This window comes from Mus musculus, chromosome 15, assembly GCF_000001635.26.
Source record: "Mus musculus strain C57BL/6J chromosome 15, GRCm38.p6 C57BL/6J".
Classification (NCBI taxonomy): domain Eukaryota; kingdom Metazoa; phylum Chordata; class Mammalia; order Rodentia; family Muridae; genus Mus; species Mus musculus.
Genome location: NC_000081.6, coordinates 75,311,117 through 75,327,647, shown reverse-complemented (window position 1 = coordinate 75,327,647; position 16,531 = coordinate 75,311,117). Strand labels below are relative to the sequence as shown.

The window sequence follows — 16,531 nt, the reverse complement described above, 5'->3', positions numbered from 1 at the left end:
TTGTGGTGTCTGGGGACCAAATCTTGGACTTCTGCAAGGGCAACAAGTGCTGTTAACTGCTGAGTCATGCCTTTAGTCCCAAGCACCTTGGTTTTTGAGACAAGATCTTTCACTGGGACCCCAGATTTGCTAAGCTGTGGTGGTGAAGGAGGGGGGGGGGGTAGCAGAGATTTCCCAGGGCCTCCAGATTCCATGTCCCCTAGCATCATACCTATCACTCCCATGCTTGGCTGGCTCTGTACATGGTTGCTGGGGATTGAACTTGGGTCCTTAGGTTTCCATGTGGCCAGCACTTTACTGACTGAGCTGCTTCCCCAGCTCACTGTGTGTAAGGGCACATGTGTACACATGTGTGGATGTACATGCACTCAAGAGGTACAAGTGTTTGGGACCCAGAAGTTGATGGGCATCTCTGTGACAAGTATTTTATTTACTGAGGAAGGTCACATGCTGAACCCCAACCTTGCAGGTTGAACTGGTCTAGCCAGGGCGCTTACCTGAGGGATCTCCATCTTTGTCTCCTAATCACAGAAATACAATTAGGCCACCACCCATGCCCATGTTTGATGCACTCTAGCAAGGGGAACTGGGTCTTTCATGATTTTGCACACAAGCACTTTATCCACCAAGCCTAGTTTCCAGCCCACAGTTTTGATTTTCATTTTGTTTGTTATTTGAGACAGGGTCTCACTCTAACCCCAGGATAGACTAGAAATCCCCATGTAGCCCAGATTGGGATTGAACCCATAAAAATCCTCCTGCCTCAGTCTTCCAAGTTCTGTGATTACAATTCTGAGCTATCATGTCTGGATTCAACATGCCTTAGAGACAAGTTTGGGCCATCCATGCCAGGTGGCATGTAGCCCAGACATCTGGATGCTCTTTTGTCCATGCCTTAGAAGTGAGTCACTCCCTAATGTCTTGAAGATTCTCACAGAAGCAAAGTAAAGAAGAATCTCTACCTTTCCATCTGCCCTACTAATTTTGAAAATACCAAGTTTCTGTGTACTGCTTTCAGTTTCAAAGTGTTTATTTTCTTTTGCAAGGAAGATGTCTGCAATGCAGCAGTGCTCACAGGAGGCAGCACCTGGACCATGTCATGCACTGGTCATGTTCAGCCTGGATTCAGTTCTCCTGCAGACCTTGCTGTGATGGTCCTTCCATCAACCTCCACATTTGTCCTTTATCCTCAGTTGCAACCACTGCTTACTGGAGACTTTTCATGATGATTTATCAGTTATAGAAGCTGCCAGGTGAGGGTTGTGTGGAAATCCTTGTTTCAACTTTATAGCCCCTGCTGGGTAGGTGCCCTCTCTATGGTTTTCAGATCTGTACTTCCTGGAATGTTATTTTGTTGTGGCTTGCTAATCCCGCCAATGGAGGCATGTAGCCAACACAGGGAAGAGTCAGAATTCCAACTTATTATGCCATCATCATTCACACATAAGTATCTGGGATCTTGCAGTCTTCACATGTGTGCCTGCTCAATGTCCCCCTATTGACACCAATAAACCCTTTGTTCTCCCAGTCAAGATCTCCATTTTTGTTTTGCTACTCTGAGTCCACTGAGTTCTGCCTGCCAGTTCATAACTCTGCTCTTTCAACCAGTCACACTAGCTAATTCATATTAGACAGCTCAAAGTGGGGGACCACGTGGTTTGGGTAGGATAATATTGGATGAAGAAGAGAGAGGGTTCCCCACTTCCAAAAATCACTTGCTTGTGTTAGGGAAGTTCAGAAGATGAGCCTGAATGGTGAGTTGGAGCTGCCCTATCAGACTCTTTTTGTCTTGGCTTTGAAGTTATTTCCTGCAGGTGGTCATGGGTTGGCTCGCAGAGAACAAATCCTCACAATACTGCCCCTGGAGTCCTGGTCTATATTGGATGCCCCAAGTGGGAAGGCATGACTTGTCACATTGTCAATGTTGAATCCATCATTGCTCTGTCTTTTTTGGCCTTCAGATTTTGCTGCCCCAGAAATGACCATAACCTGTGTAGTTAACATCTTAAGAGTCCTCATAGATATTAACAGCATCCTGGAAACTGGAATGCTATGAACATTCCTCCCTGCTCTGGAGGTCTGGAAGATCTGAGATTGTGTCAAGGTGAAGATCCTTTAAGTTTGAACTATCAATCAACTAGGCATGCCCTTATCCCTTAAGCCCTTTCCCCTGGGACAAGCATAGATCAAGGAATGTGGCCAAGGAGCTGGTTGAGACATGAAACTTCAGTCATGAGTAGGGATTCTGGAAATTTCTTCCATATTCAACTTTGATTCTGTTGCAGTCTCTTCTGGCCTCTGCTTACAAGTGTTGAGTTTGCAGGTACATACTCATTACCACACTGGCCATTCCCTGTGTGTTTTAAAGGGTAAACTGCCCAAGGTTTGCTGGCTGAGGCGCTCAGTCCCTTCAGGAGAGATGGCCCTGATGTCATGAGTAGAGGAGAGCTGGTCCTGACTCTTGCTAGCTGCCATAGGCAAGGGATCTCGCCCTGACCCCCTCCTCTGATAAGCAGGAAAGCTCGTCTTCAGGAGAGCGGTGGGACGACCAACTCAACTAACACCTAGGGACATATCTAGGGCTTAGTGTTGGCACGCCCTAACATCTAGTCCATGTATGAGCTGCTTGTGCAAATGAAGGTGCTGGTCCTACAGATCCAAAGCTACAGGAACTTCATGACACAGGGCAACGGCATTAGAGAGCAATTCTGTGACAAACCCACTTTTGATAGTGTAGCAGAAGACAGAGGCCTCCAACCAGATCAATGACACATTGTAATGATCATCTGTGAGTAATGTTGTTTGAACAGAAAGTTATGCACCACAGCTACCATATCCAGTTTGTCAAGTACATCCCGATTGAGAAAGGCCTTGTTGATTTCAAATACCTGCCTCACCTAAAAAGGACCCAGGTATCACTTATATGTTGAGGAACCCTAATGGCTTTAATCAGTCCTCCACCCTCCTTACAGCTTTCCCCTTCCTCCTGGGGTTAAGGCTAAGCCAAGTTCCAATCACCACCCACAGGAACAACCTTGAGTAAAAAGAATTCTCCAAAATACCACAGAATGTACTGTCTAATTGTTACTTGACTATCTGGAAAGTCCCAGGTAGAGTTGAAATGTGTGCCTTGATCTGCCCATGCTTGCTAGCCAAAACATTTAAAAGTCAATATGCTTAGCCAATTAATTTTAACTGTAACATTGCTGATGTAACCTATGCCCATAAAATGTATCAAAATTGTGTGTAATAGCCATCTGGGTTTACATTCTAGTCACTCACCTTAAGGAACTAATTGAAGGTGGACCCAGACACAATGGAAAGTAAACCTCTTGTTCTGCATCGATCTGCATCTTGGTGTCTCACTTGGGGGTTTCTCAAAGTAAATACTCCTGACAGAGGGTCAGGGAGTGGTGTCTTAGTCTGGGGGCTCATCTGGGATTCTTTAAGATCTACCACCACCACCCCACCTAGTGACCAGTCACTAGACTTATTGGATAAAAAAAAAAAAAAAGACAGAGCTCAGTAATGTCAACATGCAACTTGTAAGTGTTTGTCTCAGTTAGGAGCAAGGCACCATGTGACCACTTGGTCTTTACATTTTGATTAGCTGTGATTTTCTCTGATGGTCTTAGACTGTTACAAAGAGAAGTTTTTTGGATGACAGTTAAGTACCACACTGATTAGTGGGCTGCCATTACTGTTGGCATTTGGTCTAGGCTCTGCCCCACAGTTCCTTGGCAACAGCCAGGTGTGTCTGACTCAGTTTAAAAGGAGCTACTTGCCCCCTCCTCACTCTCTTGCTTTCTTCCCTTACCCTCTTGCCTCTTACCCTTCTCCCCCCTCTATCCATATGCTCATGGCTGGTCTCTATTCCTCTTCTCTACCTCTCACTCCCCACTTTCTCTCTCTCTCTCTCTCTCTCTGCTTTTCTCTCAATTCCTATCCCCATGCTCTGAATAAAATCTATTCTATACTATGAAGTCATGGGACTGTTACCTCAGTGAGAAGGTATGCCCCAGGATGGCCCCACAGAGGCACCCCCTCCCCCACACAGTACACTGCACCTCCACTAAACACATCCCTGGCTAATTTTATTTTTTTGTTGTGAGCCTAGCCTTTAATGGCTGAGCCAACTCTCCAGCCCCATCCCTGGCTTCTTATCTTTTTATCAACACAACCATTACTTCCTGCTGCATAACATGATGATGACCATGAATGACATATTGAAGAAAAATTTATTGGGATTTATTATTCCAAAAGATTACAGTCTGTAATGCTAGAAAGCTATGACAGCAAGCAGGAGACCTGACAATATCTGAGCTATCTCAAAGGGAAGCAGAGAAAGCAGGAGAAATGAACTTGGTATATAGCTATTAATCTAGCAACTGCCTTCTTCCATAAGGACCACCAGAAGCAATTTCCTTACATTTGGCAAGGAAATAGAGTTGGAGACTTTTAAGGAAAATTCCAGCAAAAGAGATGCACCTTGTACTGAGTCATCTCCAAAGCTGGTAATAGAGCAATAGGTCTGATACTGTGCAGAGGTTATGATGTTGCAGATTCAGGGTTATTGTAATTGATCTTAGAATTTCTTTACCACCCTAAATGGCCATTCATTGGCCCCTTTTCTGATCTATCACCCTGGGACTAACAGAATCTTTAGGAATGCATTAATAAAACACTAGCTTCCTCATATCAGAAGTCCATGAGTCATCACATTCCAACTGGAGCCTATAGCAGAAGTGTCCTGAATTCGCTGTAACCTCTTTACCTGATGATTTCACTAGTGTATTTGAAAAAGTACCTCAATTGAGGACTTTCTTTGTTGTTAGTATAAAACTTCGTCATATTGACACATGAAACTTGGGGTTGTTTGGTTTCAGACCCTGGTTACAAGGGGCTGAGGTGCATACTTTACATACCAAAGCAGGCCTCTAGGTCCTCCCAGCATCCCTCAGTCCTTGATTGGCATACCTAGTCCCCAACCCTGAAAAGGCCCAAAAGCTTGCATGTAGTTCTAAGGCAAAATGATTCACAGAAACGTAGTCTCCTGGAGTCTTGGCATCCCATAGCACAAATGCTCCAAACTTGTCCTCGTGTCAGTCAGTGATCAAATATGTGTGCTTCCCTTCAGTATTGTTTTATTATAAGTGCCTCCAAGGAATGATTTGACACATAGCTAAGTTATATTGGCCTCCACAAGTGTTCCAACATCCTAGGAAATAATTGAGCTGACCTTGGGTTTTGAATTTATTAAGAATGCTACTCATTCAGATGAAATGCCTCCAATGTAGATAATGAAAGAAATCAGGCATTACAATTTACTGGATAAGAGCTAGAAATCTCAGGGCCAGTCCTACAAAGTAAACTTAGAATAACAGGTGAGTCACTCCCATATACAGGATTTATAATGGGCTAGGAAGAAGGAAGGTTGTGGTCTAAGAAGGAACTAGAGTAAATACTTAGAATAACAGCCGAGTCCCTCCCATATTCATGAATTCACAATGGCTTAGGGAGAAGGTGGTTATACAATAGACTAGAATTGGAACTTGTCCCTGACTTCTATGATCTTTGGTGGTGTTGCTTCGTATCCCAGTTGTAAACACTGCCTGGTTCCTGTTACCTTTTATGTATGCATTCCTCTGTTTTGTGAAATGAGTCATTTTGCATATGTTAACTTTAATGTAACTTGGATGACTTAATGTGTCACATAACTTCTTTGTTTTCATTTGTATTAAAGTCTGATGCTCACTTTGAGAAACTACACTCAGATCCAACACTCTCTCTGGTGTTCCTGTCTGTTTGTCATCCCACCCACTCCTTGCCTGCCTGAGTACCAGGACCATGATTCTCTTGTGGGTTGAGGGACCAACTGAGTCCAGTCCTCAACAGTATACTTTTATAGTTTCGCCTCAAGGGTATAGTAACTCTCCTGCCCTGTGTCATAACTTAGAAAGGATCTTGATCAGTTTTCTCTTCCAGAAAATACTACTTTAGTGCAATATATTAATGACATTATGCTGATAGGACCAAGTGAGCATGAAGTAGCAACCAATTTAAACTCATTGGTAACACATATGTGTATAAGAGGATTGGGAAAAAAATCAAAACAAAATTCAAGGACCATCTACCTCAGTGAAATTCTTAGGAGTTCAGTGGTGTGGAGCATGCAGAGAAATTCCTTCTAGGGTGCAAGATAAGTTGTTGTACCTGGTACCTCCCACCATCAAGAAAGAAGCACAACATTTCATGGGTCTATTTGGATTCTGGAGACAGCACATTCCTCACTTGCATGTGTTACTCAGGCCCATTTACCAAGTGACTCAGAAAGCTGCTAGCTTTGTATGGGGCCTGGAACAGGAGAAGGCTCTTCAACAGGTCCAGGTTGCTGTGCAGGCTTCTCTACCACTAGGACCATACAACCCAGCACACTGGATGATACTTGAGGTGTCAGTGGCAGATAGCAATGCTGTTTGGAACCTCTGGCAGGCTCCTGTAGGTGAATCTCAGAAGAGACCTTTGGGATTATGAAGCAAAGCTCTACCATCATCTGCAGACAACTATTTTCCCTTTGAAAAACAGCTCTTGGCCGGCTATTGGGCCTTAGTGGAAACTGCACTTTTGAGAATAGGATACCAAGGTACCACTATACATGAACTGATCATGAGCTAAGTGTTATCAGACTCTCCAAGTCAAAAGTAGGACATGCACAGCAGCAGTCTATTATCAAATGGAAGTGTTATATAGGTGACAGGACCGGAGCAGATCCTGAAAGGTACAAGCAAGTTACATGAAGAAGTTGCTCATTTGCCTATGGTTTGTACTCTTGTTACAATGACATCTGCTGCCAAGCATTCACCTATAGCTTCATGGGATGTTCCCTATGATTGGCTGACTGAAGAAGAGAAGACTAGGACCTGTTTTAGTAATGGCTCTGCATGCTATGAAGGGGCCACTGAGAAATGGATAGATTCAGCATTACAACCCCTTTCTGAGACAACCCTGAAAAAACAGGTGAAGGAAAATCTTCAAAGTGGACAGATCTTCTGGCAGTACACATGGTATTACAGTTTGTTTAGAAGAAGAAATGACCAGATGTATGTTTGTTCATTGACCTGTGGGCTGTAGCCAATAGTTTGTCTGGATGGTCAGGGATTTGGATAGATCAAAATTGGAAAATTGGTGATAAAGACATCTGGGGGGAAAGTCTGTGGATCGATCTCTCCAAATGGGCAAAGGTTGTCAAGATATTTGTGGCCCATGAAAATGCTCACAAAAAGGTGACTTCAGCTGAAAAGGAATTCAATAATCAAATTGATATGATGACCCGTTCTGTGGACAGACAGCCTCTTTCCCTAGATATCCCTGTCATTGCTCAATGGGCACATGAACAAAGTGGCTGAGATGGAGGTTACGCTTGGGTTCAACAACATGGACTTCCACTCATTCAGGCTGACCTGGCTACAGCTGCTGCTGAATGCCAGATCTGTCAACAGCAGAGAGCAACACTGAGCTGAAGTTATGGTAGTAATCCTAGAGGTGACTAGCCTCCAACCTGGTGGTAGCTTGACTACATTGGACCACTTCCTTTGTGGAAAGGCCAATGTTTTGTGCTTACTGGAGTAGATACTTATTCTGGTCATGGATTTGTCTTTCCTGCACATGATGTTTCTGAGTTAACCACCATCTGTGGACTTACCAAATGCTTATTCATCTGTCTTAGTCAGGGTTTCTCTTCCCGGACAAAACACCATACCAAGAAGCAAGTTGCAGAAGAAAGGGTTTATTCAGCTTATACTTCCATACTGCTGTTCATGACCAAGGAAGTTAGGACTGGAACTCAAGCAGGTCAGCAAGCAGGAGCTGATGCAGAGGCCATGGAGGGATGTTCTTTACTGGCTTGCTTCTCCTGACTTGCTCAGCCTGCTCTCTTATAGAACCCAAGACTACCAGCCCAGAGATAGCACCACCCACAAGGGGACCTCCCAACTTGATCACTAATTGAGAAAATGCCTTACATTCATATCTCATGGAGGCATTTCCCCAACTGAAGCTCCTTTCTCTGTGATAACTCCAGCCTGTGTCAAGTTGGCACACAAATCCAGCCAGCATACCATCCTCCTGGTATTCCACACAGTATTGCTTCTTACCAAGTAACTCATTTCACAGCCATAGAAGTCCAATATTGGGCTCATGATCATGGAATCTGGTAGTCTTACTATGTTCCCCATCATGTTGAAGCAGCTGTTCTGATAGAAAGATGGAATGGCTTTTTGAAGACACAGTTACATGCATCCATGGCAGTGGCATGGAGGGCAGGGGCACAGTTTTTTAGAATGAAGTATATGCTTTGAATAAATATCTGATATATGGCAAAGTTTCTCCCATAGCCATGATCCATGGTTCCAGGAATCAAGGGATCGAATAATGGAATAGTTCCGTTCACTATCACTCCTAGTGACCCTCTAGGAAATTTTTTTCCCTGTCTCCTCCACTCTAGGTTCTGCAGGCCTAGAAGTCTTGGTTCTTGAGGGGGAGTGCTCCTACCACTAGCCACCACAAACATTCCATTGACCTGGAATCTCAGACTTCCTCCTGGTCATTGTGGGTCTCTAATATCCCTAAACGAATGGAATAACCGTGTTATGAGGGGCAATATATATCCAGATTTCAATGGGGAAATTGGATTGCCTTTTCACATTGGAGGTAGGCAGGATTATGTCTAGAGTGCAAGAGATCCCTTAGGGTGTCTCTTAGTATGACCATGTCCTGTGATTAGCATCAATGGGAAACTACAACAGCTTAATCCAAGCACGATGACAAAGGATGCAGACTCATCAAGAATGAAAGATTGCGTCACACCTCCAGGGAAAGAGCCAAGATATGCTGAGGTTCTTGCAGAGGATAGTGGAAATACAGAATGGGCAGCAGAGGAAGGTAGTTATAAATACATGCTAAGGCCACGTTACAAGATGCAGATATGAGGATTGTAAAGTAATATGAATTTTTCTGTTTTATTTTGTTAAGAATACATTTTTCTTTCTTCCAATTTCTTGGATGTCAATTAATATTTAAGTTGAGATACTAAAAGAATGTTCCCAAGGAACATTGCCCCATTTTAATTTACAAATGCATTTGCGATTGTACAAGGAACAGTTATATCATGATAGGAATATTCATGTCCTTGTTATTGTTTCAAGAAGACATGAGATATTATTTGTGTCAAGTTGACAAGGCATGGGTTCTAGTGTCTATAACTGGTTGTCAACTTGACTATATCTCAGAGTGAACTACCATCCAGAATTGGAAGGCTCACCTGTGACCCTCATCTGGAGGCTTGCAGATACAAGTTTCTGACCTGGATCTTGGTATGGAGATCTTTAGGCATAGTGACTTGAATCCCAGGAGACTAAGGCAAGGAGATCACTGACTTCAAGCTCATCTGGGACAAAGCAAGTCCCAGAAGCAGCCATCAGTGCACACATCTTTAATCTGGGCCATAACTTCTGCTGGAGATTGGACATAATTGCATTGGAAGATGGAGGCTTCCCTCTCTTCTTGGTCTGCTTGCCTTGTGGGACAGTCACTGCTTAATCTTTGGACTTCCATTCACAGCTGCTGATGCCGATTGTTAGGAGTTGGACTACAAACTGTAAGTCATCAACAAATTTCATTACTATATAGAGACTACCCATGAGTTCTGTGACTGTGGAGAACCCTGATTAATACAGAGGTTAATACAGAGTTTCGGTCCATTTTAATCAAGATGGGAGCATGGCAGCATCCAGACAGATGTGGTGTTAGAGGAGTTAGAAGAAGACTGACTTCTAGGGATCTAGTAAGAGGGTCTTAAACCCATGTCCATAGTTTCACACCTACTGCAACAAGGCCACACCTCCTAATAGTGTCACTCCTTGTGTCAATCATATAAAAGCCAGCACAAACATATACACACAACTGAAGATAATTCAAAGCAGCTTTTTAACCTTCAAATTTCAGCCTCATGTGTTGCATATCTGAGTCCCCAGTGTCCCTGTTGTTATGGATTTATTGCCACGGGACTATTAACTAAGACAAAATGATGCCATTAGAACAGACCTTACCCAACTGGAATGATCTTTGAAAGAAGAGATCAGGGCATGGAGATGTGCAGAGATAACGACCTTCTGTGGGAGTATATGCCACCTCCTGGACAAAGAGGGGAACTACTTCTGTCCACAAGCTCTTGGGCTCTTGCCTCCAACCCTCTGTAAGCCAGTCTGGCCTTGAACTTGAGGTCCTTCAGTACTGGGATCACAGGTGTGTTCTCCACACCCTGCTTTCCACACCCTCTATTAAAGAATTTACCTGGAAAGGCAGAACCCTCAGTAAGGTTTTGTAATAAGTAAGAAGAGCTAAGGGGAAAATATCAGCCAAAATGCAGGATTTGAGGTCAACACACAAAGCCAGGGATGTTTGTTATTGACTAGTAATAAAGAGCAAGAGGACGTGAAGGGAACAGTTGTTTTTTCAACAGCCTGAAAAAGTAGCACTCACCCAGGAATAAGTTTAAACAAGGTGGCACAAGCCTGGGACATTAAAAGCCATGAAAGAAATGAAGGCAGGCCTAAATAAATGGAAGAGTATTCAATGCTTAAAATTAGAAATGGTAATTAATTAATTAGGTATTAATTGTATATGATTATGTACACACATGCATGTCACAGGTACATGTGCGGAGGTCACAAGGCAACTTATAAGACTTCTCCTACCCTATAGATCCTAGTGCTCAAAGTCAGCTTGTCAGGTGGAGAGTGGCAAGAGAGGAGAGAAGTAAGGAAGGGAGGGAGGAGAGGGAAGGGATGAAAAGGGCTAGGATTGGCTACTACTGAAATTCACATGAAATTGGGAGAGTCAGGATTTGATTGGGCAATTCTGTAATCCCAGGACTCTGAAGGCAGGGCAGGAGGATCAAGATGTTCAAGAGCATCCTCAACGTCGTAGATGTTCCTGGGTTACTTGAGATTGTGTTTAAAGGAAACAAAACAAAAAACAAAACAAAACAAAACAAAAACCATTGTAATACAAACAGACAGACAGGAGCAAGTAGAATGCAGAAGCCCACACTCATGTCCATGCTGGGTGATTTTTAAGAGAACTGCCATGTCTGTCTGTGTCAAAAACAAGAGTGTTTACACAGCTGGTTCTGGGTCAGCTGGGTACCATCAGACTTGAGTGATCCTAACCTCAAACACCACACCAAAAATAATAAAATAAAATGCAATAAATAAAATCAACTGAACTATATTCACAGTTCCATCTCAAGAGCTAAGCAGTCACTCAATAATAAATTCTTCGGCTTGTAAGGAGGAGAGCTGCTTAATTTTCAGACTTTGTGCTTCTTCGTTTCAGATTATGCCCTTCAAAGAAAGCCACTTAGAACCAGCCCAAAGCCATTGTCATCATCACTCATCCAGACCATAAACTTGCTGGCTGTCATGCTAAATTCTGTCCTAAGGGCACTCCTCTGCAGTTGAATTTGGGATTGAACCTCTTCTGCCTTGTCATAGAAGCTTAGCCTGCAAGTATAAGTGTCTCCCTAACACTCCTGCCTTATTTAGAAAGATGAGCTTTGGGACTCTCACTTCCTCTTTTCCTGGCATACAATAGCAGTTTCTTGGGAGAAACCCACTGTGTTCAGTTACAAAACTACAGTTGTTAAAAAACAGGAGAACTCCATGGACATAGATTTGGTGATGGTGTCTTATACCAGAATACAAGCGATAACAGAGACCCTGAATTTAAGAATAAAATTCTTGAGTGGGTTGTGGTTGTGCTGACATGCAGTCCCAGCACTGGGGACATTTGCCTGCTTATAGTAAGGAGGGCCATGGGCTCTGAGCCACTGCAACCCATATCTTTTATTTAGAAACAGGAAAAGGATGGTGATGGCAGGAGCAGCAGCTGGAACACAGGGTTTGTTGGATATGTGTTTAAGCCTGACTGGAGTACAGAGCAAGTTCCAGGACAGCCAAAGCTACAGAGAAAACATTTTTCTCAAACAAACAAACAAACAAACAAACCAAAAACATGAAGGAAAACAAAACACAAACCAGGAAAAGTCTTAGCAGGCTGCCTCCTTCCCTGGCTTTCTGAATGGCAAGCACAAGTCCACCATGGTACCTGCCCTTCTGCCTTCTTAGTTCTCCAGCACAATGGTCCAATCCTAACTGCAAGGTCCTCCCTCCCCCAACTCCCATACAAATCTGGCTAAGTCTTACACAAGAAATATATTGACCTGGAGAATGTAAGAACCAAAAATCTCTCTTTTCAGGATGCCAGCTAGAAGGAGCTGAGGAATGGTAAAATACTTCAGTCCACATCTGACACACCTTGCCACTGTGCCTGCAGCCAGGCCTGAGAGGAAGCAAGGACTGGTGTCAGGAGGGAGCTGCTAGGTGACAAAGGAAAGAGCCCTCAGAATAGGGCTGGGGTTGGGAGTGTGAGATTAGGAAGGAAGAGCTGGGTGGGTGGTGGAGGAGAGAAGTAGGCAGACATGAATTCCTCAGGGAAAGCTGTGTAGAGGGTTGGAGGGAGGGAAGATTGGATGATTGAGCTGAGTGAGAGCCCAGGGATGTGATCGGGAGTCTATTAACTGGTTGCAACTTCCAAGGTTTTATCTGTGCAGCCCTTCTCCAAGGATGGACAATTCTCATGCTACAAAGTCCTCTGTGCTCATCCTCCTTGTGACCCTACTGCGTGCAGAAAGAGGTGAGATGGAAAATGGGAGAGTGGCAGGAGGGTACAATGGAGATGGAGAGGGTCCTCAGGGTTGTGGGTACACCTGCACCTCCATTGTGTGCCCATTACCACAGATATGCTGGAGTCAGTGAATTGGGAATTGACTTGTGGTGGGTGAAGCCTCCTGTGCTGGGGTGCTTTACTGGATCTGTAAACCTGCCAGCACCTTCCTTGCAATAATCAAAAGATGCCAGCAGGACTTTTGGACCTCACTACCTCTGGCACAAACCCTGACCACCAGAACAGCCTGTCCTTAGACGATCCTGATGACATGTTGTCCTAATCAGGCCACTGGCCTGGGTGCTCAAACTGGCAGAGCCTTCTTTTCCTGACTCTGTTGCCAAGTCAAAGGGTTTGGAATCCTTAACTCTTGGCATTTGACTTTTTCTTATGCCCATCCCATCCCACTTGAGGCCCCGATGCTAGAACTTCCCTAAACTATGAGATCAGAGCTCTCTGATGCTCCTATACCTCTAGTTACATCTGTGTTGTGGGAAGCATCATGTTGAACCTCATCTTCTGATGGACTCTGGGAATATCAGTGCTCTGTCATACTCCAATTCCTAGGTCCTAGCTCTGCAGGTTGGATAGATCAGAACATCCCTCCCTTTTTCATGGACCCAGGACCTACTTACAGAGCCACTCACTTTTCAGCCTACATTTAGTATCTATGTCTTCTCAATATGGGGACTATTTCTCTAATACCTCTTGGGGTGCAGGTCTCTCCTGTGGGGCTGGCTAGCTGTGACAGTAGTATGGAGCATATTTGACCAACCATGGCTCTTGTTTTTAGTGGAGTTTACTGTGCATTAATGTCCTTTCTCTGTCCTAGCGACCAGCAGTTGTGTGAAAGTAAAGACATTGGAGAGGAGTCTAGTCTAGGAAGCACATGCCCTAGCCCTCAATATTTTCTTCTTTCTCAGCTCAGGGTCTAGAGTGCTACCAATGTGTGAAGGCCCCACTTGAGACTGCCTGTAAATCACTTCTCTGCCACTACCCTGATGGATTCTGTACAGCTCAGGAGGCAGAAGTTATTATGGATAAGTTCCCTGTGATCTATATAAAGATGGGTGAGGGTAACATGGGATAAAAGATCAAGTCTGTGTGTGAGGCATTGGGCTATACACAGACACTCTGGTCTCCAGTTGAGCTGAGATGTTGAACCCTGGGACCCGGTGGTGATAATTCACCTACATGGGACAGAGGAGTTCTCTCATGTCTCCTGGAACCCTGGCTCCTGTCGAGGTTACTGCCCCCTCAGCCCCTACAGGAGAAGCATGGTTAGTAATCACAGAGGCAATGTCCCAAGCTTCTGACCTTCAGGCTAAACTCCTCCCCAGTTACCTAGCAACAGAAAAGATAGCAACATATTTTAAGAGGGGCTTAAATGCCCTTCCTCACTCTCTCACTCCTCTTGCTCTCTTGCTCTTACTCTCCTCTCGCCTCTCACTCCTTCTTATTCTCTAGCTTTCTGCTCTCTCTCCTTTCCCCTTTCTCTCCTCTTGGCCATGGCTGGTCTCTATCTCTCTCTTAACCTTCTCTCTTTCCCCTGCCTTTCTATGATGAAGCTCTAAAATCATAGACTGTCTCTGTTCATCTGTGTTTACTCCTGACTGCGTGGGAACCTCTCGCCCACAGCCCTCTCTCCCATAATCCCGGGGCTACAAGTTGTCATCCTGGGGCCCCAGGTTGGGGGCTGCCCCTTGTCCACCCCCTGTTGAGTGGGCTCAGTGGCTTAGATGCCCACCCGGGGCCGAGTGGAAAGTGTCAGGCAGCCCTCCCCCATCTGCCTTCCCAGAGCATAGGGAAGACTTCTGGCCACTCTGGCCAGAAGTGTGTTATCCTCTCTCCCCCCTCTTTCCCCAGCCCCCCTTTTTATTTCCCAAATCTGGGTACTTGTTACAGATCATGGTTCCCCTCCCTCCAAGAACTTTCCTGAGGTTGAAGTGGGTCTACTACAAAGTGGAGGCTGTTGGGTTCCAGGTATGTGCTGGGATGTGGATCATAAAGCAGGGCTGCCCATTGGCATCCATAGTCATCATCATTACCCTGGGCTGCCGCTGCGGTAATGTAATGCTCCTGCCCATACTCACTCTCTCTCTCTCTCTCTCTCTCTCTCTCTCTCTCTCTCTCTCTCTGTCTCTCTCTCTGTCTCTCTCTCTCTGTGTGTGTGTGTGTGTGTGTGTGTGTGTGTGTGTGAAAATGTGGGTGCACATGTATGAACATATATAATGGAATGTATACAAAAGTCAGAGGACATCATTAAGTACCATTCCTCAGGCACTGTCTACTTTTTTATGCAAATGAGACTTGGTTCTCATGGAACTGGAATTTTAGATGGTTATAAAGCACGCTATGGGGCCTGGGAAAGAGCAACAAGTGCTCTTAACTGCTGAGTCATGTCTCTAGTCACAACCACCTTGTTTTTCAAGACAAGATCTTAAACTGGGACCTAGAATTTGCCAAGTATGGAGTAGTTGGATTGGAGGAAGGTAACAAAGAGTTCCCAGGACCTCCAGATTCTATGCCCCTTAGCACAGATAAAAAAACAACCACTCTCATACTTGACTGGCTCTTTATGTGGTTGCTGAGGATTGAACTTGGGTCCTTAGGCTTCCATGTGGCCAGCACTTCACTGACTGAGCTGCTTCCCAAGAACACTGTGTGTAAGGACACCTGTGGACACATGTATAGATGCATGTATATGCACTTGAGATGTACAAGTGTATGGGACCCAGAAGTTGATGGGAATCTTCTGTGAGAACTATTTTATTTACTGGAGAAGGGTCTCACACTGAACCCCAAGCTTGCAGGTTGAACTGGTGTAGCCATTGAGCTTACATGGGGATCTCCATCTTTGTGACCTAAGCATAGAGATACAACTAGGTCACCACTCATGCCCATGTTTTGCTTTCCTGTAGCAGTGGGAAGTGGCGTTTTCATGGTTGTGCACACAAGCACTTTATTCACCAAGCATCTTTAACAGCCCATGGCTTTGATTTTCATTTTGTTTGTTATTGAATACATGGCCTCACTCTAGTCACGGAATAGACTAGAAGTCCCCATGTAGCCCAGTTTGGAATTGAACTCATAAAAATCCTCCTGCCTCAGTCTTCCAAGTTATGGGATTACAAGTCTGAATACCATGTCTGGCATCAACGTGACTTAGAGACTAGACTGGGCCATCCAGGGGAGGTGGCATGTGGACCAGACATTGGGATCCTCTGTTGTTCCTGCAGAAGTGAGTAACTCTCAGATGTCTTGCAGACTCTCACAGTAGCAAAGTAAAGAATAATCTCTGCCTTTCCATCTGCCCTACTAATCTTGAAAACACCGAGTTCCTACATACTGCCTTCAACTTCAAAGCGAATACCTCCTGTTGCAAGAAAGATCTCTGCGCTACAGAAGTTCCCACTTGTGGCAGCACCTGGACCATCACATGGAGTGGCCATGTTCAGCCTGGTTTCAGTCCAACTGCAGACATTGCTGTGATGATCCTTCCATTGACCTCCACCTTTGCCCTTTTTTCGTCATTTGCAAACACTGCTTACTGGAGCCCACTAGTGATGATTTATCAGTCATATAAGCTCCCAGGTGAGAGTATTGTGTGGAAAGTCTTGTTTCAACTTTGTAGCCCCTACTGGGTAGGTGCCCTATACCTCTCTAGAGCTTTCAGGTCTATATTTCCTGGAATGTTGTTTTGTTGTGGATTGCTAATCTTGGCCTTGGAGGCATGTGGCCAGCACAG

At 44.6% G+C, this 16,531-nt stretch overlaps 1 pseudogene; it reads left to right on the top strand.

The window, feature by feature from the left end:
* Positions 1–12,683: 12,683 nt before the first annotated feature.
* On the top strand, positions 12,684–16,324 carry Gm3454 (annotated as a pseudogene).
* The last annotated feature ends 207 nt before the right edge of the window (positions 16,325–16,531 follow it).